Source organism: Haemorhous mexicanus, chromosome 5 (genome assembly GCF_027477595.1).
Source record: "Haemorhous mexicanus isolate bHaeMex1 chromosome 5, bHaeMex1.pri, whole genome shotgun sequence".
Taxonomy (NCBI): domain Eukaryota; kingdom Metazoa; phylum Chordata; class Aves; order Passeriformes; family Fringillidae; genus Haemorhous; species Haemorhous mexicanus.
The window spans coordinates 56,316,411-56,343,723 of record NC_082345.1 but is presented as its reverse complement, the minus strand read 5'-3'; the positions used below and the strand labels follow the sequence as shown (position 1 = coordinate 56,343,723).

The 27,313-nt window shown below is 40.6% G+C and overlaps 1 protein-coding gene across 5 annotated transcripts in view; it reads right to left on the bottom strand.

The window, feature by feature from the left end:
• The window catches only part of PLXNB2 (plexin B2), a 252,813-nt gene that overhangs the window by 110,234 nt on the left and 115,266 nt on the right, over positions 1 to 27,313 (bottom strand). For all 5 annotated transcript variants that reach the window (XM_059847228.1, XM_059847233.1, XM_059847230.1 and 2 more), the window contains one exon: positions 5,690 to 5,756. The gene's annotated coding sequence lies outside the window, so the exon portion shown is untranslated. The remainder of the gene's footprint in view (positions 1 to 5,689; positions 5,757 to 27,313) is intronic.

The following is a 27,313-nucleotide window of genomic DNA, read 5'->3' as shown; positions in this document are numbered from 1 at the left end:
GTACATTCCCACCTGCTCCTGCAGGAGGGAGAACAGACTGGGATGGAGTGACGCCATCCTTAAGTTTTGTCTTGCATTCAGGGCTGGGCATTGCCACACCAAATGGAGCAAACAGGTTACAAAAACTGTTTGCACAGACAAAGCAAGGCACTTGACAATCACCACCACTCCAACTAAAACACCATTTGGAAACAAGTTGCACTGCACACTGAAGGGGAGACAGCAATTGTTCAAAATCTCCTCTCCCTTTCAGTCGTTGCTCAATAGACCAGCAAAAAATTTGTCCTCCAGCCCAATTATACCACTCTGCTGATGCTGTAACAAAAGGAGAGAGAGCCATGACAGAAATAACAAGATAACCTGCATCTCTAATGGAAGCAACAGCAGGAGGTAGAAGAATTAATTTCTGTCACAGACCATTTTTCTTTCCACTTCAAGCACCCTCTCCCTCTCTAAAAACTCCTTCTATACATGTCTCCTGCAAAAAAGAAAAAACATCTTTGAAGAATGATCCTCCCAAGACTACCTGTACCTCATACTTTTTTCAGTTCCACTGAGAAACAACTCTGCCTCAAGGTATGAGAGCTGGGCAGTGCAGGGACCTGAGCCCAGCCTGGGAATTGACAACATGTGGGTTCCAGCTTTAGGCTTTTTAGGGCTGCTTAAGTTTTGAAAAAGTCTTTTAAGTGTGGATGCCTCAGGTTCAGCATCCATACATCCCCATGTTTCTGCACCAAAATTCTTGCACTCAGTTTCAAAAGAGTGAGTACTCTGGAGTTCTAAGCATAATTTAGGACAACTAAGAATATGAAGAACCTTTGAGAATTAGACTTCTCATTTCAGTAAATTAACTAGGCAGCAACTGTGAAAATGCTGATGTTAGACAGTATTTAGCTTCCTGGGCTATAAATGGATATAATTTTTACTTACCTGACAGGTGTGTCATGAGAATTAGCTAATATTGACACTTTGATCTTTAAAATGCTTTGCCAAGTATTAATTAAGGAAGGAACATTTTGCATTTAAAATACCAAGTATTTTGAAGTTGAATTTGTCTCCATCCCTCTCCTAAAATGGAAAAGAATCTACTGTTTGTTTTCCTACATATTCCCCAGGAGATAATTTCAGAGAAACATGAGAAAGAAGACTGACATGTGGGTCTGTGCTTCAAGGAGGAAGAATGAATGCCTCTAAATAAATGACTGTGTTTTGTTGCAAGAATCTTCTCTCCTGTGGGTCTTCCAGCCAAACCTGTAGACTTAGTCAGGTGTTAACTGGATTAGGGAGAAAGGTCACTCATACCCTCCAATAAACCACATTTTTATAACTAACCTACAATGTTTTTTACCAGACAAGTCTCAAAGTGAAGTATGAGAAGTACATAACATCTTAGATATTCAAGTCTGCAACTACTGTTAAAGTGTGGCCTCATTTCTCTATAGAGGGAAAGGTGCCAACATATGGGCAAAACTCTATTACAGTTTATCTGCAGCTAGTGATATGAAATATGTACAAAGCTGTGCAAAGCTTTTGTTAGATGGGTCACCCTGTAGGCTTCTGCTAGAGAAAAGTGGAGAGCCAAGGTTTGCCTGTGGAGCCAGCTCTCTCCCAGTGACTCCATGCTCGACAAGGGCAGGATGAGGGCAGGACTTCCACCATGGGCACTCTCATTGCAAGGATCTAGCAGCAAAGGCATGACATTTGGCCTTTACATGACCCAGTGAATATAAACTCAGGTTAGAGGGAAATAAAAGATTGTATTTGATAGCATGTGAGGAAACAACAACAATAAATAAGTGTGCTCTACACACCCTGGAGAGATCATTATGCAGGGCTTTCCTGTGGTTGTTACTGCTGGTGGTTACAGCCTGACCTGGTGTCACAGGCTACTCATGCTGGTAGTGCACAGATGTAATTTCTCCTGGAGCTGAAGGATTCTCCTTAAAGTTAGCCAGGCAACACAGGGAATTCCCGAGATGGAGGGAAAGAAAAAAGACAGGATGTAGGTACTGGAAGAGATGCCAGAAACCACATGCATGAAGACAGATGCAACCCATGTGTAGTGCCCTTGCCTGCCTTTTAGGGCTTCAGTGTGACAGGGCAGAAATTCTGTGGGAACATTTTGCAATGTCATGTCCTTGCCCACAGCCCAAAGCATGCAGAAAATACGGAACAATTTTTACCTGTTTTGGTGACTTAAATCTTATGGATCTAAAGAAGTGTCTTAGAGGTGATTCTTAGAGGGACTTAAGTCTGCTTGATTGTCATGCATAGAATTAAATCTCCTTATGTGACTCCTTCATGATAGTCTCTATAATGGGAGACTTCTTCCTCCTTTTCCCTGCCTCATTTCATGCACAGCATAGACATGACTTAACGAACTACTAACTCCTAAATATTTATTTTTCTCCTTATTATCAAGTGTGCCTCTATGCTTTATTTACCACATCCAAATATTGCTGAGAATTATTTGTAGCATTTACAATATAGGAGCCAAGCTCTTAGAAACAATAATTAATTTTACAATAGTCACCTGGATCCTGAAACTAAGATGGACATTTTTGAGATGGGCACTGGTTTTGAGAAAATATTTTATAATTCTAGAAGTCTAAAAAGCATCTCTGTAGACTTTCCAGGAAGAACCTGCCCACCAGCTAGCAGAGCTTAGTGACAGCACATGACGTGATGGGGTCCTCACCCTTCACAAGGGTGTTTGAATCAGGCTATTTATGATGCCAGTGCACACATTTTACATAAGGAATACTGCTGAGAACAGTGAAAAAACACTCAGTGCTACATTAAGAACTCGTTCCTGGGATCGCAGATTACAAAATGTGCAGCAAGAACCTAATTTTGGTATCTAATCAGGGCTGAGTGTTCTTCCCCTCATCCTGTGCACTCTTGCCTGTGCTCTACTTGATGGTGCCTGCTCCTGATTCCCTAAGGTACACGCTCTCCTTCCTCCTCCTTGCAGTCCCTGCCTCAAGATGATTTTGATGTATCATCAGCATAATTCAACACATTTGGCTTTTCATCATCTCCACCAGTCCATTTTATGTTTTTCCTGGCCTCTCCTTATTTTTGAGTGGAACAAAACCCTCACTCTCTCCATTTCTTTTCTCTCCTTTGGGAGGTAAAGAAACACAGCAAGCCAACACTTCACTGGGTTTATCCTGCATTCCAGCTTGGTCTTTCATCTATTTGAAAGGTCAGTCCAAAATTTCATTGGATGAGAATGAGGAAGAGCAAGTTTATTCCACCTTCTGGCTTTATGGGTAATCAAAGCCAAAATTTTACCAGTTATTCTGACAAACAATTACAATGTATTCAAGCTCAAGTTTCAAATTTAATTTTCAATTTTGACTAAACCAAAATTTTTAATAAATATTTCCAGATGTGCTACCCATCAAAATGGATGATTATAAGAGCAAGTGATGGATTTCAGAGATTCAGGGCTCTACCTCCAGTTTGTGAGTGGCTGCAGGTAAAGCCACTGCTCCTCTTGGTTCCCATGGTGTCCTCTGATCCCTCCCTTCAGCTCTGCTGTCTTTGTAAATGAGAATAACTCTACAGCCACTTTTGAGATACAAAACCAAAAGTGTATATGAAAAGGTATTTTCTGCTCTCCACAAAAACTTGTTGATTTGGTATTACTGCAAAAAGCTCAGCCAATGTGAGGCCAATTAATTTTTGAAAATGACTGATGTTTAGAAGGATAAATCTCTAATTTTAATGTCTGATACCTGTAAGAGCCAGATCAAAAATAAGGTTTACATTTAGGAGCTCAGACTACATTTGCACAAAATCAAAATATCAGAAAAATAACATCTACTAGAGATGATATTTATGTTACATGAAGGACAAAATGCTAGCATCCATCTCTGCAGCAGGATGTGTTTAGTCCTCTGCCAGTTTCGGGATCAGCTAATAATCACATTGCCAATATTATACTGCTCAGCTTCCTAAAATGCAGCTCTACTCCATGTCTTTTAGTTGTTTCCACAGACATACATGAAATGACATTTTAACTGGACAGATATCTTTTATAGCTCAACTGACACTCAAATTGTGCTCTTCTGCTAAACTGGCCCTTAAAAACTACAAAGAAAAAAACAACAATATTCTGCTTATTTCACAAAAAAATTGTAACTAAAGATAACCCTTCCCGAATTTCCCAGAAGTAACAGTTGAAGATGGAGTGGTGAGAAAAATGTGAAAGCAACTGACAAAAAACTTCTATGTGTACAAACTTGTCATACACATGGGATAGTTCAGGAAGTGTCACTGGCCTGAACAGGGTCATTTGAAATGTATTTTTAGGATCTTGAGGCAACTAAAGTTGTCTTAGTAAATTACTTCAAACTGCATTGTTTTGCTCAATACACATTTAAAGGACTTGATTTTATATTTTATAAGCCTACATACATTTCAGACTGGGCTAGATACTAGTAATGGAAGGAATCAATGCACTGCCTAATCTGTAAATCTTCAACTTAGGTACAATGTTGTCAAATCTGACCATCTTCATTTCAAGCAATCTTATCTCAGTAGCCAACTCTACATAAACCAGACAGCACTTTGCAATGCTATATGCAGCTCCTGCAGTTTTCAGTGCTACTGGTCAGCCAGCAGTTATTGAAGACAAGTTAGTAAAACCTGAAAGGCTAGAATTACAACTGTCCCAGCTTGTTAGACATTTAAGACATAATCACTGTACTCTTTAACATCTAAGTCATTAATTCTATACGTTATTCAGCATTTGGAAAGGCTTAGTTGCCTGCTTCCAAGCTCTGGGAAAAGGAAGGTGAGATCGTGGGAAAAATGTAATATGAAAAAAACACTGGAACAAATCTGTGGTAGCTGGGAGTTCATGAGTATTGCTGCCCTGCACATCAGAGCCACTCAAAGTCTCTTGGGGAATGACTTGCAGAGACACAGCTTTGCCTCATACACAAATACATACATACAAATACACATGTGCAGGCACACAGTTAGGGGGTTCACATTATTATGAAATACAGCTAAGAAAGGCAATTACTTTAGGAAAAATAATGGTGTATTCCCCAGCAGAGTAGCAGTTTCAAGAGGTTCTAGAAAATGAACCAAAGCTCTTATTGTTAGAGAACTATTGACTCCAGGTTTGAAAAAGTGACCTCAAGTGAGCAATGATGCACTTAGCCTGGAACTTGCAGCTGCTGTATTTCACTCTAAATTGAATTGCCAATCCACGGTGCAATCTTTTTCTACTATAATCTCACATCTTCAGGGCAAGTATACCAAAAATTACTATATATGGGCTGCATTATTCCAAGTTAGACCAAATTCCTCTGGAAATGGAAAATATGTCTGCATTACTGAATTTAAGAATCCCTGTGGGTATTTATATGGGAGTAGTGTTTTTTTATCTTTTTAAGGGCACTTAGTGACAACTTCATGTCATTTTTCTTGCAAATAGTTTTTAAGCATGCAAGTGACTAATGGCACATGGCCCCAATAAAAGAATTTAGATATATATTAGCCTAGACCCATATAATTGATATGGTATACACATACACACACACATGCACAGTGATCAGATCCTGCATTCTCACCATAATAAAAGTGGCTGCCAATTTAGCTTGATTTATAGTATCACCAGTGTCAATGGTTTGCAAACATAAATAATTGACACATGCTCTGAAATACTTACATTCACTTTTCCACTTAGTCTTCTTCACTATAATCAAGTTATTTTCCAGGACAGTTTAATCTTCTTACTAAATAAAAGAAGGCAACAATTAAAAGTATATTCATATGCATTAAGCTATGTTCAATCACATTAAATTTATGAACTTTAAAATATGATTTAAGATCATCTGCAGTGTAATATAACTTGTAATTTGTTTATATACAGTCAGTTTTATTACATTTTAAACACAACTTTATCACACTATAACTTTCCATCCTGAAGCTAAATGGGGCAATGTTCTTTATTTCAATAGCTGCTAGGATAGTAAATCAGATGGACAGTTGCTCACAGATGTACAACTAATTGCTGAAGAACTGAGAGCTAAACTGATGTATTACCCAAAAGAATGCCTAGCATTACAGATGGGTTATTGTATGGCTTGGTACTCCTCTAGCCAGAGCTTGAACATGCTCTGAGCAGTGGCAGTACTTGGCACCTCCCCTGACCAAACATTTAAGAATGGAAGAGGAGCAATGTCTGTCCCTTTAGGGAAGGATAAAATACCATCAGATATTTTTTAACACCACTGTATATGCCAAAAAGTGGTAAAAAGGGTTCATGTAGATTGTTCAACATAAATGTGAAGATGACAACTGTCCTCAAAAAAATATCCCAGGCAATAGACATAGTGAGTGCTGTATGCCTCAACCTGTTCCTTACACAGAGCTATTCTCAGCTGCTTTTAGCAAAGCAAGCAATGCACAATCAAACAGTTTGCAGCACAAGCCAACACATGTACTAAAAGACCTCCACATGGCAGTTCCCAGGTAAGAGAGCCCAAACACCTGGCAAAATCCACCACCTTTTCCCCAAAGCCATCTCATCTCCACTGAACAGGACTTTTTAACTCACATAACACTGGCTTTCAGGGAAGTAAGACACAAACATCAGCAGGACTTTTACTTTCCCTTCATGTTTCTTGAGGATGCCCAGTCCTAAACCAAACTTATTTTGCTAATGTTCCATGGAATTTAATTTCCTGTGTTCATACCTTATATGCAGTTGCTTTGGGAAGATGTTCTTTAAGACTATGCACTTTCATCTCTTTGCAGGGAAAAGCTGTATGAGGGAACAACCCTCACTGGGTACAGGATGAACATGTATACTCAGCAAAATTGTGAGATGAGGCATTTGGGAGAAGAGCTGGGTGAGATATTTAGAGCACAGCTGCATGATACAGCCTAACTGGAGAATGTAGGATTGGACTGAGGAAGGTCATAGGAGGGAAGTGTAAGAAAAGCAGCCAAGCCAAGAGACAGACAAAAAAGTTAGACTGTAGGACCAAGGTAAAGGGTGGATTTCTTTCTGTGTCTTACCAACAACAGGAAAAACAGATCTGGTGCAGCTTAAACATGTAAAGGAAAAGAAAATTCAGAAGTAAAAGGAAGTACAAAGGAATGCAAACCATTATCATCCTGTTGACAGCCAAGAAGGAAGGAGGTGGAGGTAGTCAGCAAGGAAACAAGACTTGATCCTGCTGAGAAGTTTGCTTTATATATCCATGTTTTCTCCTTCCTTACGAGCATTTCTGCAAGCACTGCTGAACAGTAATTTAGGCACGTCTTGCACAGTTGGCTCCCCATCCAGCCTTGTAAATGCCAGAACTGAGGGGCATGGAAATTAGTATTTGGCTGAGCCTGGAAAAGTAATCAAATGCTATCAACCCTAACTGTTATGTCCAGCCAGCTATACCCCCAATATTAAAGGTATTATTAAAGGTATATCCTTTGCTAAAAATATTAGAAATGTATTTATTTCTGATGTTTCTGAGAAATCTGGTTCCGCCATAACCCAGGACCTGGCAGAGAGTCATCTAACTACTTATGTGGCAGTTCTCACATGGATACACCAGGCACTTCAGTCTGTAGTTCAACTGTGCCAGAGAATGATGCTACCAAATTGTATTCAATTTTCTGTGTTATAAAATTGGAAGCCGTTTTCATAAGAGGCTTGGGACACAAGCCAGAAATCTCGCTCACGGTCTCCCTATGTATTCAGACTGAGTCATCAGATTTTCCAGGTTTCTCCACTCAAATGGCACACTGCTTTGGATGGACACAGGTGGTACCATCTGCCACAAGGCTTCTTTGGTTTGTTTGGTTTTGTTTCTTCATTCTGCCTCCTGCTCATAGCACAGCAGCTCTTTTTCAGCATCTTACACTGGATCTGGTTTTTCATGGTATGGGTTTGGCCAGCAGGCCAGTCAAAATGGACTGCTTGAACTAAAGGAACTTCAATACATCTTGCAGGTCCTCTAACAGCTGGAGGCACTTCCAAAGTGACCTGAAGCAAAAAGTACTTCAGCAACATAAAGAAATTGTTCTTTAAAGATGACAGAAACCATGAGCACAACAGAGCAAGTGGGTAGAGGGATGGTCACATAATCTAACTTCAGTCTAACAAGGCTAATCTTCCTGTTTCTTCTCTCTCCACTAGTTTGGCAGAAAGAGTCTTGCCATGTGGATTAGGAATCAATCTTCCCTGAACTTCTTTTTGGAGAGGACTCCCTCTCCCCTCCATAACCCACAGAGCACAGCAAGAGATTACTTTTAGCTCTTATCCTGTCTCAATCTGAACTAGCTTAATTGCTCCCACCTTTCACATGACAAAATTTCTGCCTTTCAAATCACAATACACCTTAGGGGAAAAGGATGAAGACCACCTTGTATGGTCAATGACCCAGCAGAAACAGGACAACCATGAACAACCTCCCCATCCTGCAAATGCCCTCTCCCTCCTGAGGCAACTGCACCTCTGTGTTCAGGGTCAAGGTCTCAAATGCCATTATTTCAAATAGATGAGAAGCTCAGGCTGATCGGTTGTGTCCAAGTGCAAAATTTTGCAAGCAGGTAACATGCTGGCCTGGCACTGCAACTGCCAGGGAGATAATGTCTTCTGAAAGCAGCAAGGAACAAAGTGTGACACTTGTTCTGCAGTGCCTAAAGCTGATGCTGCTCTAAGTATGGGTAAGAGCATACTGAGTTCCTCTTTTTTTTTTTAATTTTTTTTTTTAATGTTTGCTTCTAGAGCTAAAAACAGATCATAAACCACATTTCTTTGAGGAAGGATCTTGTTTGTTTGTTAAAAAGGGCAAGCACTGGGTCAGGGATGGAAAGCTGTGCTATCCGGTTCCCAGACACAAACCTTATTCCCCTGAGCCCTCAGCTATATGTAACATATGGAGCAGATACTTTTCATATAGACTTTTACATGCCCATGGAACTTCTATCCAGCTGTTGAGCTAACAAGCACAGCACCCTTGATAGGATGGAGCACATAAGATAAACTACACACTGCCTTTTGAGCTTGATTTTGAGAATGGATCTTCACATTTCAGTGAAGACATTACAACACTGAGATCATGCCCACATGCAAACAGGATATAGAATTTAATATTAAAAACTTTAGGGTGATAGCAGATGTCAACCTAATACTCTAAACATTGCAGTATTTAGATCTCTAATTAACTCAGAATCACACAATATCTGGCCAATGCATTATCTTCCCTCACCTTCAATGTCTCTAGGTCATCTCTATTCTGCCCTCTCCACCTCCATGACCACAGGCACCAGATTTCACTTCTAGAATGAGCTCCTGAGCTTTATTATTGGCTTCCTTTCTGCTCTGCTTGGCTCACCACTATTCTCTTGGCTGGCTCTAGACAGCACTTTATCAGAGTGTAAGGACACTGACTTTTTTTTTCTGAAGCCTCTCCCTTTCTTTTGAGAGCAAATGGAGCCAAGGCATGACACACCCCCTCCTTGCAAGGGATCTATTTGTGCAACCTGGTGCTCTCCCAGCAATGCAAGATGGTCCCCATGTCATGAGCATCACCCAGCACAGGGCACAGAGACAGACCAGCATTACACAGCAGAAGAGTGTTTACTCTCAGTTTTCAAGGAATTCAACATAATCCTGGCATAGCCAAGTTTTTAAGTTACCCAGTGTCCTGGTTTCATCCAGGACAGAGCAGTAGCTGTGAAGGGACAGAGCTTGGAGCTGTGTGGGTATGTCTAGGTTGTTATTCTATACCATCCACATAATCACTGGTGGGGGAGGCGGGGAGGGGTGTGGAGAGCTGGAAATAAGGGACTCATTCTAGGAAGAAAAGTGTGGCTTCAGGTCACATAAAAGAGTGGCACATTGGCCATTGTTAATTTTCTCAGGGTTGCACCACCTCAGGTTGGCTGGTGAGCACTTATTTCCATGTAAATCACCCTCTATTTGTATACTTTTGCTATTAATACTGCTGCTCTAACTGTTCATTTTTGTATCTCATTGCTGTTTCCAGTAAATTATTTCTTATCTCAACCAGTGATTTCCCCCCTTTTATGTCTCCAATTCTCAACTCCACCCCTGGAGCAGGAAGGGGAAAGAAAGCAGGGTGAGCAAGTGAGTGGTTGGATTGGGAAGAGTCTTGGGAATATGGGGGGCACTTATCTGAGGAATGCTGTTCCATTTATAAACCATGACACCCAGAATTAAAAATTAACCAAAGATCACAAGTTCAGTTTTCCCTTCACTTTCCTACTCCTTTGAAGTCCTAAACCACTATTTCTGTTTCCCTCTGTTCTCAATTCCCATATAGACCTCTTTTTCTTTAATCCTTTGGCCTCTGTGGGACAGGGAAGTGAAGAGGCAAAGAAACATATGGGAAAATGAAGCAGACTGCCATCTGTGTTTGGGCTGACCCTACAAACCAATATAAACACAGACCAGTTAGACTAGCTCACATTCACCAGCAGTTTTCAAAGTACTGAAGTAGCCCAATCATCTCAAAATACCACTAAGCATTTCACTGACAAGAATTTTTAGGAATCCTGTGTTATTCTGGTGTTATGCAGACTTACAGGCTCAGTGCTTGCCATGAAATATCCTACAGCTGCTGCTTTGGTTCCAAACAGCCCCAGCAACACCAGCCATCCCCTCTTCTCAACACTTGTTAACTACTAACTGAAGAACACAAAAATTCACCAAAATTGTTCTACAACCATCACTGTTCAATCAAGGTAAATGGTGCAAGATCCAAGAACACTGCTCCAGAGCCTCACACCTCAAAAAAGAAAATCAGAATCTGTTATATTACATTCTCCCTTTCATCTTCATGTCACTGAAGGCATTCCACAGGCAGTTTTACTTCTGACAGCACGATTTTCAATCAGCCTGCTCTTGCCCGGATTTGAAATAGGACACTACGTGAAATTGGATCCTGGTAGCCTCAAACATGCCCAGGCTTGCAGAGGAGCTTAAACAAAAAGAAAGAGAAGGGTTTTTTTTCTAAACACAGGGTGCTAGTAAAACTGATTTTAAAGTGCCACTTCATTTCTCTCAACTGGAAGTAATATATTACCTCAATAAAGTCTTTTATACTAAGTTCTTGAAATTCTTTATTTACACAATGCCATTGGTGCTCACCTCACCTTAGAAATACACATTTTAATAGTCAACCAAAGTGATACAAACCACCAAAGTAAATAGGACTACTTTAAAATTGGCTTCACTACCTTTTCCCATATATCTGCCAAGCTAGGGCCCAGTCCTGCAGTCTCTTTCATCATGTACTCAGCACTCACTCAGGAATTTGAAGGTTTACTCCTTGGATTACAGAATGCAGCCTGCCTTATTGGAGAAAGAAGCAGGCATGACAGTGTGAGTGTGAAAAATGAGAGGAAAAAATGCAAAGTGTAGGAAGGTAAAAAGAAGCAAAGACTGTTAAATGGAGAATGAGGAATAATAACTGGATAAGATGGAATTAGAGACATAAGGAGAGAGCAGCAAATAATGGTGTGGAAAACAAGAGGAAAGACATAACAGAATGAAAAGTTTATCCTGAGTACTGCAGGGCTTTAAATGCATTTGTATGACATTGAACAGAGAAGAAAGCACAGGAAGAAGTGGAAAGATGTGAATTTTATTTTTAATTTTATTTAAAAAGTAAAAATCACCCAAAGTTCACTCCTTTGTCATCCTGAACTGAGATGTCCATTCCTCTGAAGTGGGGTATGAAAGGATGTAAGGACTACTGGTATGATGATCCAGGCAAGCCTCACCTGAGACCAGCTGGATGGATCAGTGAAGTTTCCAGTGTCTTCTTTTATAGTGACTGATTTTTCCCATGATAGCCCATTGCACTGCAAATTTCATTCTTTTGTTTGTTTCTAAAAGTGGAAAAAGGAACCAGTACAAAGCCTGGTTGGAAGCTTGAGTGAAATTTCATCTTTCCCACTGAGAAATGTATAAAAATCACAACCTTCTCATTAATACAACAGTGGCCTGGCTGTGCCTTTTGCTGAACAGATCAGAAAGCATCACAGCAATCCAAACTTGTAACAGCAGGAATGTCTCATTTGTCCATCAAATACAATGAATAAGGTGAATCACAGCCTAATTGCAAGCAATATAAGAACACTTTCCTCCTTTAAATCACACAGAAGGGCCCTTCTCATCTTCAGCACCTCTCAGAGAATCAGCCTGATTCGCTCCACACTCTCCCTTGCTTTCTCTGTGACCTGTCTTCCTAATCTGGAATTCTTCAGAGCTGGGAACTGGACCCCCTGCCTTGTTTCCCATCATCTGCACTGATTTGTGTCAGCAAGACAGGCCAGCTGGCTGCCTGCACACCCAAAGAGCCCATACACCCTGATACTGCTCAGTTAGGAGAAAAACAAAAAAATCCCCCAAATACCCCTTGCCCCAACCCAAAAAAGCACAACAGTCCAGCGCGGCTTCGCCTGCCGGGTTAAGCCTTGGTCTCTCCTGGTGAGCCCACTCTACCGGCGGCTGCTGGGCAGGACACTGCCCTGCCTGCGGCTGCTCTCCTGGGGCTCAGCCCCTCCTCTGCAAATGCTTCAAAGGTATTTCCAGGCTGGGGAAGGTACAGGCTACTGTTTCTAGCTCACTAGGAGAGATACATATGTTGACACTTTTTTAAAAAAGAAACCATTCCAAACAGCGATAGGAGCTGGCTCGGCCGATACTGTCCTATCCGGCAGAGCGAGTCACAGCAGGCTCCGTAATCACCGGCTCTGCAAACACCGATTTCCCCCCACCCCCACCACGGGACCTCAACTTGCCCCTGCTCCCGAGCAGAGAACGCGCATATCGGAAAGTACTGACAGGGAATGGCTGGGCAAAACCAGCTTTTTAAATGTTCTCATTTGTTTGGGGATTTTTTAAAATTTGTTTTGGGGTTTTTTTGTTTCTTTTTTTAGGTGTGGTTTTTGTTGGTGTTCCCCCCCTCCCCAAATCATCTGTCTTTCACACTTACATGGGCCATGAGCTACGGGAATAAGCGCTTGTTCCGTTCAAGCACTTTTTTTTTCCGCCAGCAGAGCAAACCGCGTTTGGATGCACACGAAGGGAAAGGCAATATTTATAAAGGAAGTTCCCACACTTCCTCTTCAAACAAATCACTTCTGGCTGGTTTTGCAATTACAGACCTACCGTGAAAAGGGGGTGGAGGAATACAAAAACATTGGGTATACTATTTCCTCTTAAAGTCACTTGCTCCTGAAAATCAAGCTTCCGGAGAGGAAGGAGTTAAGCACTCAGGACAAACTGTCAAGTTTTCAGTAACTAATTTACTCTTCCTGTAGGCCTGGAGGAAATCCACAGCTGCCACAAATATTCCTTGCTCATTTCAATACTACTCGTTGTGAAATGGATTTTAATGGCCAAGCAAAGCCATCCAAACCGCAGATGTAATTAAAGCCACTGAAACTGGCTCCGCAGAAGGCTGGGAAGAGCCCCGTGCCCCACCTGGGGGCAGATGCCGAGGTACAGCCGGGCAGGGTGGCAGCCATACCAGGACACCTCATCCTTGGCCCAGCACACGGCGCTGCTGCTGGCAGGATGGATCCTGCTCACCGGGAGGGCAGCAGGGCTCACAGCAGACCAGGAGCAGCAGGCGATGGCCAGGGAGCTGCAGCTGGGAGTGGCTGTGCCTGTGCTGCCAGCGATCTGTGCCTCTGCAGGGCAATGCTGCGTCCAGCTGCAAGCATTTGCTCTCATCCAGTTTTCACTCCATGCTCTGCTCCCTGGGTTATAAAGCTCTGCCACCCCAAACCCACTTCTTTGCAGTGCTAAAAACCTCTTCATCCACGGGCAAACTGTATTTGACAAGCTAATTTCCCTCCACACAGAGTGGCTAAAGTCTGCAACCCTAGCATAGGAAGTAAAGATTTTTCTGACAATTCACAATAAATCAGCTTCCTATTTGAATTGACATACCTTAATTTCTTCTGCAGAGAGTCAAACTACTAGTTTACCCAAAAGGTTGGTAGTCCCCTGGTATTGAAATCTGTATTAGATACATACCCAGCAAAGGAAAAAATAAAGTTTTCCCGAAACTCTTATCCAAAGCGTGGGAGGATGGAAAATAAGATCAGCATACCTTGCTGAAAATAGTTCTTGAGATAAAAGATATGATTGCTCTGGCACTAACCTCCCTCCTCCTTCCCTCCCCTCCCCTCCTCAGTCACAGTGAGGTGCAAATGCCTCAGGAAACTCCCTGCCCCTACTACACACTTTTTTCATGTTTAATCTTAGGTTAGAACACAATTGGATCTGGGCTTGATTAACCTTTCATGCAAAAAAATTCCCACACCTTTCAGTTACTAATTTCATTTGATAACAGCTGCAGAAAACTCGCTCCATATTTGTGAAGTTAAATCACTGCCAAATTCTGTTTTCTGGTGCCAGCTGCTCAGAATAAAACTAAAAAGCTTTCCAAAACAATTATATTTAAATAATTAATTAACACCACTTGGAATATTATTACTAAAATCAATTAGTTTATGCAAAGGTATCTACGAACCTGAAACATAGTAACAAGTGAAAGAGATTCTTTAGTTGGTGAATAATTAATACAGCTTTTCATTTGTTTCACCTCCTATGCCAAGTAAGACAAAAGGAAAGCCATTAATGCAAGTGGATCACAAAGGTAACAACAGAGATCATTACACATTTATGGCCCCTAAACTGTTTAAGTGAAAAGTTTGCAGGACCAAAAACACTTCTGCAGTATCAGATCCAGAACAAACTAAAATACAATTTTGACCATCTGGATGAAACAACAAAGAAAAGAAAAGCAGAGCTGCCTCCTCAGCTTGTTTGCTGCAGGTGAGCAGGAAGATCTGTCATCAGCTGTAAGAAGTTAGGTTCTCTGAAACCTCTGTCTTCAGGCCCACAAGATTCATCAAAGTGGCTTCCCACTTCTGGAAGCAAAGCACCATTGTTTGGCCAATTACCTCTGCATTTTTTACCATGAAGGCATGTGACTTTATACCCACATACATACTGTTTCCTTCCTCTCAGGAACCAAAAGAAGCATTTTTCTAGTCTGACATGCTCCAGGTTTCTTGGCAAAGCGCAACTCTTTTAAAAGAGTGGGTTTTGGTAAACAGTGTGCAGATTTCCTGGGGATTACCAGAACTACATACCTCTTGTTAAAATATGCTTCCGTGACATGGGATGATGTCAAAGGAAGAACAGCATAAATCATTATTTGCTGCAAAATGAAAAGCTTAGCATGTGTTAATTTACAGCGTTCCTTAACTTGATTATGCAGCTAAGAATGAGCAAGCAGTTGCCATTATGCCAGTGGTCTGACACTACCCCACTTTTCTCCTACTTAGCCATTAAATTTTTACACCATTAAAAAAAAAAAAAAAAAGTTGGATTTCTACATATTTGTTTTTATTTTCAAAATTACTCAGAGTATCTGTCCAGAGAAATGTTAGAGATTAAAAAAGTATCTCAGTGGGAGAACATTCATTGCTGTTTAAATGCTGAATTACAGCAGAGCACTAAGAAATGACGTTGGTGTTTGATCAGAGTTTCCTGTGTGCCCTGTTAACAGCTCCTCTGTGTGAGGCAACAATAGGGATATTTTCACACTGCGCAAACATTAACTTCGCAACATTCCAGCTCCAAACTGGAGGCTCACCTGCTTCCCTCAATACACAACATACCTTCTCCTTCCTTGTTACTTTACTCCTGCTGCCCTTTTTTCGTGCTTTTCCCCATAGCCTCCTTTATATCCCATCAGTTGAAAACAGAGCCAGCAACGTCAGGCTTGAAGTTCCTCCTGACATAAGCAGACTCAAAAATCTAGACAAAACAAGCTGTCCCACTTCTGCATTATCTGTGCACTGATTTCAGAATCTAAAACCCTTTTGCTCACGAATGAGAAATTATGTGGCTTTTTTAATGATAAACTTTCTCCAAACAAAGCTGTCACAACTGTGACACAAAGCCTGCCTTGCCTTGCCTGGGACTGTCTTGTACATGGAAAAAAATTCCACGAGGCTCATCTTCATCTGCCTCTTAGGGTACTGGAAATGAAAGATTTTCCATTCTATGAGTGACCTGCTTTCCTTGCAGCACCCCTCCCTACTGGGTCAAAACTTTTACACTCCTCCTGATTCCATGCCTGCAACCAATATGCACTGCCACCAACCCGTTAGCACATACCTTTCAAACAGATGGTTGTTTGGGGGTGAATTACACTTGGTTTCACAGCTAGCCCAATCCCAGGCACAGTGTCATCACCACACACAAGAGCCCACAGATCGGCTTCATTTGGCTCCATCTTTCCACTGATAAAGTACTTAATGGACAAGACTGTGGCTTAAACATTCCCCAGACCAGGAAGATTTTTAAGAAGCAGCACTAGCTCACTCCATTTAAAAGCAAAAATGGTCTTTTGGCTGGGAGATGCACTCTACTCTGCTGTGTTTGGGTCCCTCTGGCTACAGAGTTGCATGGAGGATGTGTGAACTGAAAGCGGTGTTAGAAAGGCAATGCTGTGGTCTTTCTGGCATGAAAACTATTTTGTACCCTGTGCTGAAAGAGCTCTTGACTTATTATGGTCTGGAACATACCTGTGTTAAGCCTACGGCCATAAACTGGCCAGTTTTGATTTCTGGGTCTCAGAAATAGCCAAGTAACTAGAAACAAATTGTTTTGCCTCTGCTTACAGAGTGTTATAGTGAAATGAAATCCTGTGTGAATATAATGATTTTCCCTTCTCTGTAAAGAGTTGCAGTTTTTCTCAGTATTTCCTCTCTGTAGAAATACTGGGATTAGGAGCCACTTGCACTGCAGGACCCGAACCCATGGCAAAGCTGTCTCTAATTGGCATGCCTATCTGCCCATCTCACCCAACAGAAGAAGCATTAATCCACATCTTCAAGAATTCAATAGTCATTTAAGCAGAAGGTCAGGTACCTAATGGGCTGTCAAGTTCAGGCTGTCTATCCCTCTGTCTTCCTGGCTGCCCAAGTTCCCAAGCCATGACTGAAGGTCCTCAGGAGCTGGGTACTTTGTTTTCCTGCCAGAGCACTCTGAAGGCTAGAGCACAGGTGACTGCTTTGCAAATTTAAGTTGGGATGACATATTCTGGCTTCATTGAAAGAGAGAGGGGGAAAAAAAGCAGCCAGGTACAGAGCAAGGCCTGAGAAGTATACTAAGGATGCTGTTTGTCCTGCATTACTGGCATACTTCAGCAGAATGTGAATATACATTCAGTAGTCTGCATTGTGCTTTTTGACCTGAACCTTATTATGACTGCTGCAGTTCTAGGATACCTCACAGCAAGGATAACTGTGTGTAAACACTGTGTGGCATTGAGTGGTATTAAATATTACATAGTATATATATATATATATACAGATAGATAGATAGATATAGATGATATAGATATAGATAATACACACTCCTCCGTTTAGTAGCACTAAAGGTAGAGAGCATGATTATACACATTTCCCAGGTCTTTTTCAGTGCCATGAGTTATGGAGTGAGCTTGAAGCCTACAATCTGGAATGCAGAAACATTGCTACAGCTCCCAGAAATTTCCAGGAGGTACACAAAGAGGAGGGAGCCCCTTCCAGATTTGCTGGGACACAGCCCACTGCACATACTTGCTTTTGAACAGCCTCGTAAAACCAAAACATTTTTTTCCAAACAGATCACAGGTCACGTAAGCTTCCCAAGGGATATATTGGTTACAGATGTTTTCGTGTAATAAAATATTCCACTCAACTGCAGTATTTCTAACTGATAATGCTAAAACTAAATTACCCTTGTCTAATGGTTATGTCCCCAATGTACTCCTTACCATGGTAAACACTGGCTCATTTGTTACCATTTAGCCACATAAAATAATTTTTTTTAATATGAACACGCCACAAAGATAATGTATTTCAAGTTTGCAAGAACTACTTGAACTTTTCAATAATATATACTTTAAATTCACTATTTTTGCATATTTCCAGAATAAATTATACCTCTAAGTTTCAGCATTATCATATAAATTTGCATTTAAAAGTTATCTAATTCTTTAAACATGAGTGAGCCTAATAATTTTCCAATATTTATTCTTGAACTTGGAATATTTAAGAAAAATCACTTGATTGTCTGAATGGTATAATACTAATAATGAAACATTCAATTTGATGTCCTACTGGCAGAGTTGTTAGGAAAGGTCATTGTGATGGTATCTCTAAAATGGTCAAGCAGGTAAAAATAAAAAAAAAGATTTAAAAAGGAAAAGGGGAGAAGGAGATAATTGTCTCTATTCAAAGTATGCTTACAATATAGCACTAACAAGGATGGCTATGAAGAAGGAAGAAAAAAAAATTTAAAAGGAAACTTAAGTAGTCTTTGACCATAAAAAAGAGCCTCCCTCAAACAAGAGAAGCTCATGCAGTTGGATGGGACTACATCTCTATGAAAACTACCACCTCAGCATTTTTATGTAAAAGATTAAATTCATTAGGCTTGAGATAGCTACTCATCATTGCTCTCCTCTTTGGATCATCAAGATCCTTGTGCTTGGATTTCAAATACAGACATTAAGAGCAAAGGAACAAAGTGACTTTTGATGTCCTATAACTGTTCTATGTTGCCACTTCACAGACAAAGTCAACCTAGTCTAATTACATTTCAGTCAGACTGGAAACAGCAGGTGCAGAGTGTCCTCCGTGGAGGGAAACATAAGCCACTTAGCACTACTGGTGTTATATCAAAAGTAGAACCTGTTTATTTTTAAGAAAATGTGTGAGTGAGTAAAAATTGGAAGTAGGCTGTCTACACTTGATTAAAGAAAAGGAATTCTTCTTCAAACTTCACAATGCCACAATCCAGGTATTCACTGCTTTAATACTAATGTTCCTTTCTAGCTAAATGCAGTCACCAACCTTGATAAGCAGTTTTTGCAGTTATTCAATTCAAATGCATGCTCGTGCTTGGTAAAGAAAAAAATCGCTTTGTATTATAGCAGTAGTCAGAAGCATTCTTTAATGATGTGCTATAGGGAGAAAATGTGGGAGCATTTCCCTCCACTCCCCCATCCCAACTGAAAGGATAATTCAATCTGCAGCAAATCACTTGAGAAAAATTTAATACAGATTGATGGAGATGCTTTCTAAACAAAACACAGCTGAACCTGACCTGAATACAGTGTTTGGAAGAGGAGGACTTTGTTTTGGTTCCAAGCAACATGCCAAGAAAACTTTACTCAGCTGACATTTTTACCATAGTCCTGCTTATCTGCCTATCACTCTCCTTCTCTTCATCATATTTGATTAACTGTGAATTTATTCTGAGGCTGATGCAGTAATTAAGATTGCTCCCATGTACAGGAGGCAACAATGGTTCTCTGATAGCTCCAGCATTTGGGAAGGAGGTTATGCAGCACATGAGATGCAAAACAACAGCCCTGTTCTGTGATAACATCCAGGATAGGAACAAAGTAGTGCTTTGTGACAAGTCATTTGCTTTCTGCAAAAAAGTACAATCTAGTTTTTCTAAGCAGATGCTCTCACACAGAAAACAGAAGCCTGATCTGATGATATTTGAATTTTTAAACCAATTTAGCAGTTTTTAGGGTGGTATGACTAAACAGCAGTAAGAGCAGGGATTTTTGTGCAGCAGTGACTTCAAAACACATGAGTCTTGGAAACTCAAGTACTCCTTTCCTCTTCCCTTGAAGAGCCTTTAGCATAGTAATCTGGCCTAATGGGAAAAGGACTAGCTTTCTGGAATCAAAATCACCTGGATGCAGAAGGGGACCTGGGCTGCCAGCACTACCCCCAGGAGCTGTGCTCCTGCTGAGCAGCAGAATGCTGCCCATCAAGCACTGGCTGTCACAGGACCTTCCATAAGCTCCCCTTTTCCCTTGTTATTTTTGCTGGCTGCCACAAAAAACCTCAGCTAGTTGACATTACACCCTGGGCAGTAAACCTCCATTTATTTGTAGTGCATGAATAATGTGAGTAGCAGGAAAAAGCACAAATAAAACAACCTAGAAGCTCATCTATGGGATGGGATGTGAGCAAAGCAAAACTCTTGAGAAGTTCTGCAACTCCTGACTGACTCATGAAAATAGAGCTTGCAGGGTGAAAAGTTATTATTTTAAATCCATTTTTTGGTATGTTTTGTGATATCTTTTTCTTGCCTTCGTTGTTAAGGACAGCACCCAGAATGCATTGCTAAGATGTTCAATAGTTTTATTTGTCTGTTTCTCATCTTCCTTCCTTCCCCGGCCCCTTTACTTATGCAGTCAATATCATATTCAAAACCACACACTAGCTCCCCTGAACTAAAATATTTTAGTTTTCAAATAAATGTCCAATTAACTCACCCTTTACTTTAAACTATTGCATGCAGCAAAATGCTCCAATTAAAAATGGAATGTCTATTAATTGAAGCCCAAAGATTCTGTTAAGGCAAGTTTCGTGAATCCTAAAAATAGAAATGCATTCATAATTTTTCCCTCACTTTAATTAGGCTTTTTTTTCCCTGGTTTGAATTTAAATATCCCTCTGCAGTATCTTCAACTGCATTGCAGTAGTAGGAACCCTGCACACAACACAAGAGCCAAAAGATGAAAGATTACTTGCCTTTTCCATTCTTTCTCTGAAAGAGAAGTGTGAAATGGAGGAATGCATCCCACAGAACTGAAGTGTTGCAGTTAAATAGAAGAAACTTCAGAAAATGAGACTCTCAGAACCAAATGAAACTTGTGGTTGATTTGTGTATAGACAGATACACAGTCCTTCTCTAATCTATAGTCTTAGGTGATGTGGAAGCAAACAGCACGGTGGCAGTCAAGGTGAAGGTGACATAACTAATGGTATAGCAGCCAGAATAAGGGCAGGTCAGTTCAAAGTAAGCTGAAAAATATGCTCTCTGTAGCTCTTTGAATGACATTACTTATAGCAGGCACAGAATGCAAGGTCATGCTTCTTCAGACACAGGTTAAACTTGCAGTGTGGTGAACTAATCAGGAAAGCAGTGACTTGAAGGATGACTTCAGGGCCATGGTAAGCCACAACTAAAACTCTGGCAGGGATGCAGTGGCTAAGATGATGAATGAGATCTTTCAATACCTGAGCTAGGGGAAGACACAAAGCAGAAAACATCATTGTAGCACTTAGAGGAGTGTTACTGGGAACAGACAAAGTTGAGGTTATCCAGGTCAGCTGGGCAGTAAGCAAAACAAGGCTAAGCAGCAGCCAGGGCCCTCTGCCTGCTTTGCCCTTGCCGGAGCCGAGCTTCCTCCTGCTACTGCTGGCAGGATTTTTCAATTGAAAAATGGAGCTTTGAGATAAAATTCAGGCAAAAAAATGAGGGAGAAGTGTTAGAAATGAATGCAATTAAGTCACTGGAACCTTCCACGTTTGCATGGAGTAAATTTGCCATCACCTAAAGTCATTAAAAATGAAAAAAAAGAGAAGGATGACTTTTTAAATTGGTATTATCTAGCTCAGGCAGAACTTTCAGGCTAAGTGGTGAATTTGTACAAGAATATAATACTACTGGCTGACCAAAGCAGAGGAACACTATGTTACAAAACCTATGAGCACATATTTATTTCTTGAGTGGGCCTACGAAATCCAGGTTTTTTCTTTATCTGCTTTAAATGGAGGCACCAATTTTGCTGAACCCAATCTGAACTTCCAACTTGAGCAGTCTGCTGTAGATGTGATACACTGCCAGTTTCTTTCTCTTCAGATACTTTGAAGAAGCAACTCAAATACCCAAGATTGAGTGCAAGTGAATGCAGTGAAACAGAAGGCAAGATGCACCTGTAAGCTTTCAGGCAGCTCCTCTAATCCTGGAGTCTGAAAGCACTGGCATACTTTCCAGGGGCATTTGCAAGCCACCTTGGATTGTTCCAGCATGTGGGATTAGATGGAGGGCAGGGATTTACCACCCAGAGCTCCTTAACCCTGGCCAACCCAGTTATGCTAAGCAGGACAGTATGGGAGGTATCTTACATTTAAGCACTTTTTGGCCACAAGGCAAATAGTTTCACTACGACTATGACACAGAAGATTTGAGCGAAGCAGGATAGCCTAGATATGTCCAGTTTAAGATAGTTAAATTTTATACCTTTGAAATCCACTGTAAGAGTACTATACACTTCAGTTTAATAAAGGAATTAACATTTATGCAATGGCAGCATTTCCTAGCAATCAGTGAGCATTAGGAATGAGGCAATTGTGTGGTCAGGAGACAGACTTAAAAAAGACACATTCCCTCCTCCAGTTCAGCCTCTCTGATCAATTGTTTACAAATCCATAGTCCTTTTTTCTCTCTACTACCATGAGAGGTATTTACCGTTTTTATGATCTCAGAATGGAAAAATATTAATCTGAAACAGCAGCAACTATTGCTTTTTCTTCTCAAATCTGTGTGGCATTAAGTATAATTACATAAATAACTGGAATGGCAGAAACAGACAATTACTGGCTTTGTACTGGTATTGGCAAAGATTATACTGTTTTTATTGTGTCTCTCAAATAATGGGTATCTTCCAAGTCTACTGTCAAGAATACCGCTTGCTGCTTTAATGCTGATATGAAAATAATATTGTAAAAACAGAAAGAGGGTCTTTCCACATACTTTCCACCAAGAAAGATTACATAAATAGGAGATTTAACCTGCTATTGACCTAAAACCTAGTTGCATAAATGTTTTAAAAATTATTATCCTTCCTGAGTAGATAAAAGTAATCTAGCAAAGTCAAGGATAACATAGGAAGTCCCTTAATGACAGCTGCATTCTCTGCAGCCTTTATTAGCATATGATTTTTCTACTGGCAAAGCAGATTCAAATGAACTATAAGAACACGTGTGTGATAGCTCTTCCTCTTTGTAAAAGACTGGAAAGAGACAGATACATATAAAGGAAGAGTGAAAACCTGCAAAGAGCTCTTACAAGAAGAGCCTCAACTACTTTTGCCTCATTTTTTCATTATGAACATTGCTATACTTTCTTTTCAAAACCGCTAATAAAAATTAGAAAGTTAAATATAGAGGTTGTGTCTACCCATACCTGAGCTACCATCATCCCAAAGTCAATAAGAATGAGTGCATTCAGCATTTGCTCCAGTTTGCTGAACAAATGCTCAGAACCAGCTAAGATAATTAATTTGGTATCATTCATCCAGCATGCACTGGAGATACAAAGCATTACAGGCTCTCCAGTGTCAGCAAAGAGGACGGTGTGCTTATCAAGCTTAAAAAAGCCTGTCTCAGGAAGGCAGACAGTGGCTTCACCTACTAAAAAGTCCCCTATTTTTAATCTCCTGTTCTAGCTGGCATTGTAAGAGACTGTTCCACTCCATGGTGTGTAATGAGAAGAGTCTCTCAAGCACCTCAACTTTCCTCCCCTGCAATCAAAGCAGTGATGCCAGATGCAAGTTTGGAAGTCCTCAGCATTTTGTCTGACAGCATAAATGTTATGTTTTTTCATGAACAGCAGTCATCTGGTCTGCTGCATGCTTTCACCACCTGCTCAAGTCAGGCACATAGAAGGGATGCTTGTGCTTCAGTGACCAAGCTGGCAAGTATCTAAAGCTTTAGCTGCTACAGGATCACCTAAACCATTGGGTTTGTGGCTGTTTTTTATAAACAGATCACAATTCTAGCATTCCTTTTCCTCACTTTAAGGAAACATCACCTTTTCTACTGACTCAAACAGCAGCCATGTGGTCCACAGCAGCAGGCTGGAAATGGTTAAGATGCTATAACATTGTCCATGCAACTTCAAAGGGATGCAGCTGCCCCAGGAGGTGTTTCCTGGCCATATACCTGACCATATGCTGCAGCACTAAAGACCATATTTTCCATACATGCAGATCTTTATCCCTTCTACTTCCTTTGGGACAGGTCTGTTTGTTTTTTTCTAAAATCATTACTAAATTAATAATCTCACATCCACACATATTTCCACTTCCTTTAGAGTTAAAAGAAAAAAAAAAAACAAACGAGCTCTTGATATTTCTGTCAATAAAGACAGACTCAGGATCAAAGAAATGAAAATGCTAATTATGGTGCACTCTGTAACACCTCTCTCCCAAGCCAAGTGCTCTGATTAAGTTAACCATCGTGCTAATTATAACACTGTTTAGCACAGCTGGGGCCAAAGAAAAGCCATCTTCTACCAGAGCACGGTTGCTGGCCTCAGAATGAGATCAAGCATTTGTATACTGCAATAGAAACTTGCCTATGACCCACTGAATAATAAATTTTAAATATCCAAAACCATATTCAGTTTCTTTTATCATTAAAAAAAATTTTGCGGACATTTAAAAAAAATTGATGTGGTTTGTTTATTTTTTGACATGAAAAAATGCTGGAGTCAGAAGCTCATTGCACAGGAATTGAGTTACTGTCTCCTAAGGGAACATACAGCAAGATAACACATCTTTGCAATTTAAAGGGAAGCCCACTCTTCTGCGCTTTCTAAGTCAATACCATTCGGCTGTGGAGCATGCCAGTGATGAGAGAGGAAGGCCAGTGTACTCTGTACTTTCATTTAAAGTGGAATGAAGTAGCATGCAATTACTGGCAAAGCCACCTGCCACATTTCAGCAGCACATTTGGATGGAGAATGGGGATGGTAGTACCAGTGAAAAATGTCATCAGAGTGTAAGTGAAAGTTAATCCTTCCCACCAATTCCATGGAGGAGAGAAAAATATAATAAATCAATAAATCCCTGCAGCGCAGAAAATTGTATCTTCAGTGGATGCTTACAATGCTTGTTCCACACAGCATAATTGGAAGACATTTTTAAGTGGTTATGTAGTTATAACCATATCTTTCATTCATCACTTCCCTCCTCGAAGAACTCAGCATTTACTGGCAGTACCTTCCGCTGCACCTGCTTGAAGGATAAGCACTACTTACCACGGAGCTAAAAGGTAAGAAAATTGCCTTAGATTCAGTATCACTCCTCAAAATGGCTGTTTTGTACTTGCTCAGTCTCCCTGAGACTTTGAGTAGCAGCAGATGAGCAGACGGTTTTTCAACATGAATTCAATCATTAACTCTGAATTATACAAGTCATCTAAACACAATGAGGCAACTAATGCTCCTGAGTGGATATGTACTTTCCAAATTCCAGGCATGTTCACAGTACTCCTGTTTCCCTGCACAGATACAGCAATCACTGACACCCTTATTATGGGCCACCTTCCCATTAATTTCTCATGCATTGCATTGGCTCACTTAATTATATACACACACATATATATTTTAATAAATACAGCACTGTTTTATGCAAATTGATAATCTGAGTTCCTCACTGCTTTAGTAGGGTGGTAAAGGCTTAAGTGAGTTTAATCTACTCTCTGGGGAGAAAGGCTAATTATTGCTCTGGTTTGGAAGGTAGAGAGGAGAGGCTCCTCAGAGGGAAAACCCAACAAATTGGCTGAGATGTTAGAGAAGGTCAAAACATGGGAACAGCACCCTTGACAGGGTGAAGACTGTGACAAAATGGAGAATTATTAAACCTCTTGGGCAGGAGTCAGTGCTATTTCAGGGGTTTGTGGACCCTCTAAGAGGATTCATGATGAATTTCAGTCTGTCACACACATTAAAGAAATACAGCAATACAGTGAAAATTAGGACATTTTAAATTTCTTCCTTTTGGATGCATGACCTTGTGATTGAGTATAACCCCATCTGCCTCCTGGGAGTCACAGATCCTTCTAGAGGTGGCTGCTTCACTCCAGCACCCTGCTCTGCATTCCCTTGTACGAGTGAGGGAGATGGGAAAGGCAGAAAAAACAGGGAGGAAAAAGTGCTCTTTCATTATCTCCCAGTCCCTCCCTCTCTCAGCTGCTAATTAGCAATGGCCAAGCCCTGTGGAAAGTATTCCAGGGTGTAAAAGCACAGTCTACAACTGGCTGGTGAAGAGTGATGTACAAGACTGGTTATTTGGCACTTAGGAGACTGCTCACTGCTGCACAGTTAGGGTGACAATGCTGCTTTATTTGTATATATCTTCCAGTGCTTAGGTAAGCTCAAACATTAATTCTTACTTACAGTTTGCATTTTACAGCAAATTAATTTCCACTCTATGCATGCATACATCTAGGACAGGAGGAGAAAAGATTATCCTGTAGATACTCATGTACCATGGTGATGTGCATAATTGTAACACTTAGTGGAATAATAGAGGAAGCAGAAGACTAAATTACATAGTATAAAGTATTAAGACAGATAGTTTCCTGGGAGGGCTTTATATGGGTGCTTGCATTGCCTGCACCCAAAAATGCTCAGGAATTACAGGTCACATCCTGCCGTTACTTCTCCTATAACCCATTCCAAAGCACTAAGAACCTGCCAATAGAAAATGCAAAGCAAAGTAAACTGATCTGCTTAGTTTCTTTTTGCTGAGTTTTATTACAACAGTGTTTTTGGATTGAGAAAAAAAGGCTGATGTAAAAATCAACACTGTTATATACTATCTAGTTATCTCTTCATAATAAAGTAATCAGAGCAACTATTAAAGCATGGTCCCCATAATATTTGGATTTGGCTGAGACTTAGAATATTAGTTACACAAACTTTAACTCTTGAAATAATGATCAGCTAACGATACGTGCTTCACTTGGGAGTCAAACACTTAAAGGAAAAGCTGGTGTCTGACAAATTGAAAGTAATTTCGCACTGAAGTAAATTAAATGAATTTCCCAGATGTTGCTATAAGAAGAAACTCGAGGAGGTGAAATGAAAGTCACAGCAGATGCATTCAGACACTTACCATAAAGCTCCCAAGAAGGAAATATTTTAAAATGAAACTGTGGAAAAAGGAGAAATAAGAGGCAGGAAGTTTACAATCCCACCTACAATCTTCATCAGAGCAACTTGTGGCTCTGTGTCATTTCACAGGGAGCGGTCCACATTTGTATATGGGAAACCCTAGGCAAACACCAGAGTGAAATCTGTCATGTTCAAAGGCTGTTGGGTAGTCAGAACAAGCTGCCCCTCCCTTCTGAGTAAGGAGAAAGAAGATAAAAACCAAGGCCTATCTTTAATACTATTTTGTTTTCAGTACCTTGCTGTGGCAAATCTCAAAGTACACCTAGGATCTGGAAATCCCAACTCCTCCCTGTAAAATAGGTTTTCCAGTACAGAGAAATATATATAATTGACTTGGGCAAATGTCAAAAGCTAGCAGCATCCTTGCACGGAAACCCTCTGGAATACCTCTCCTTCCCTTCTTACCCTATTACTGCCACTCCACTTGAATGACATCTTCTTCTACCATATCCCAAACTGAGTAAA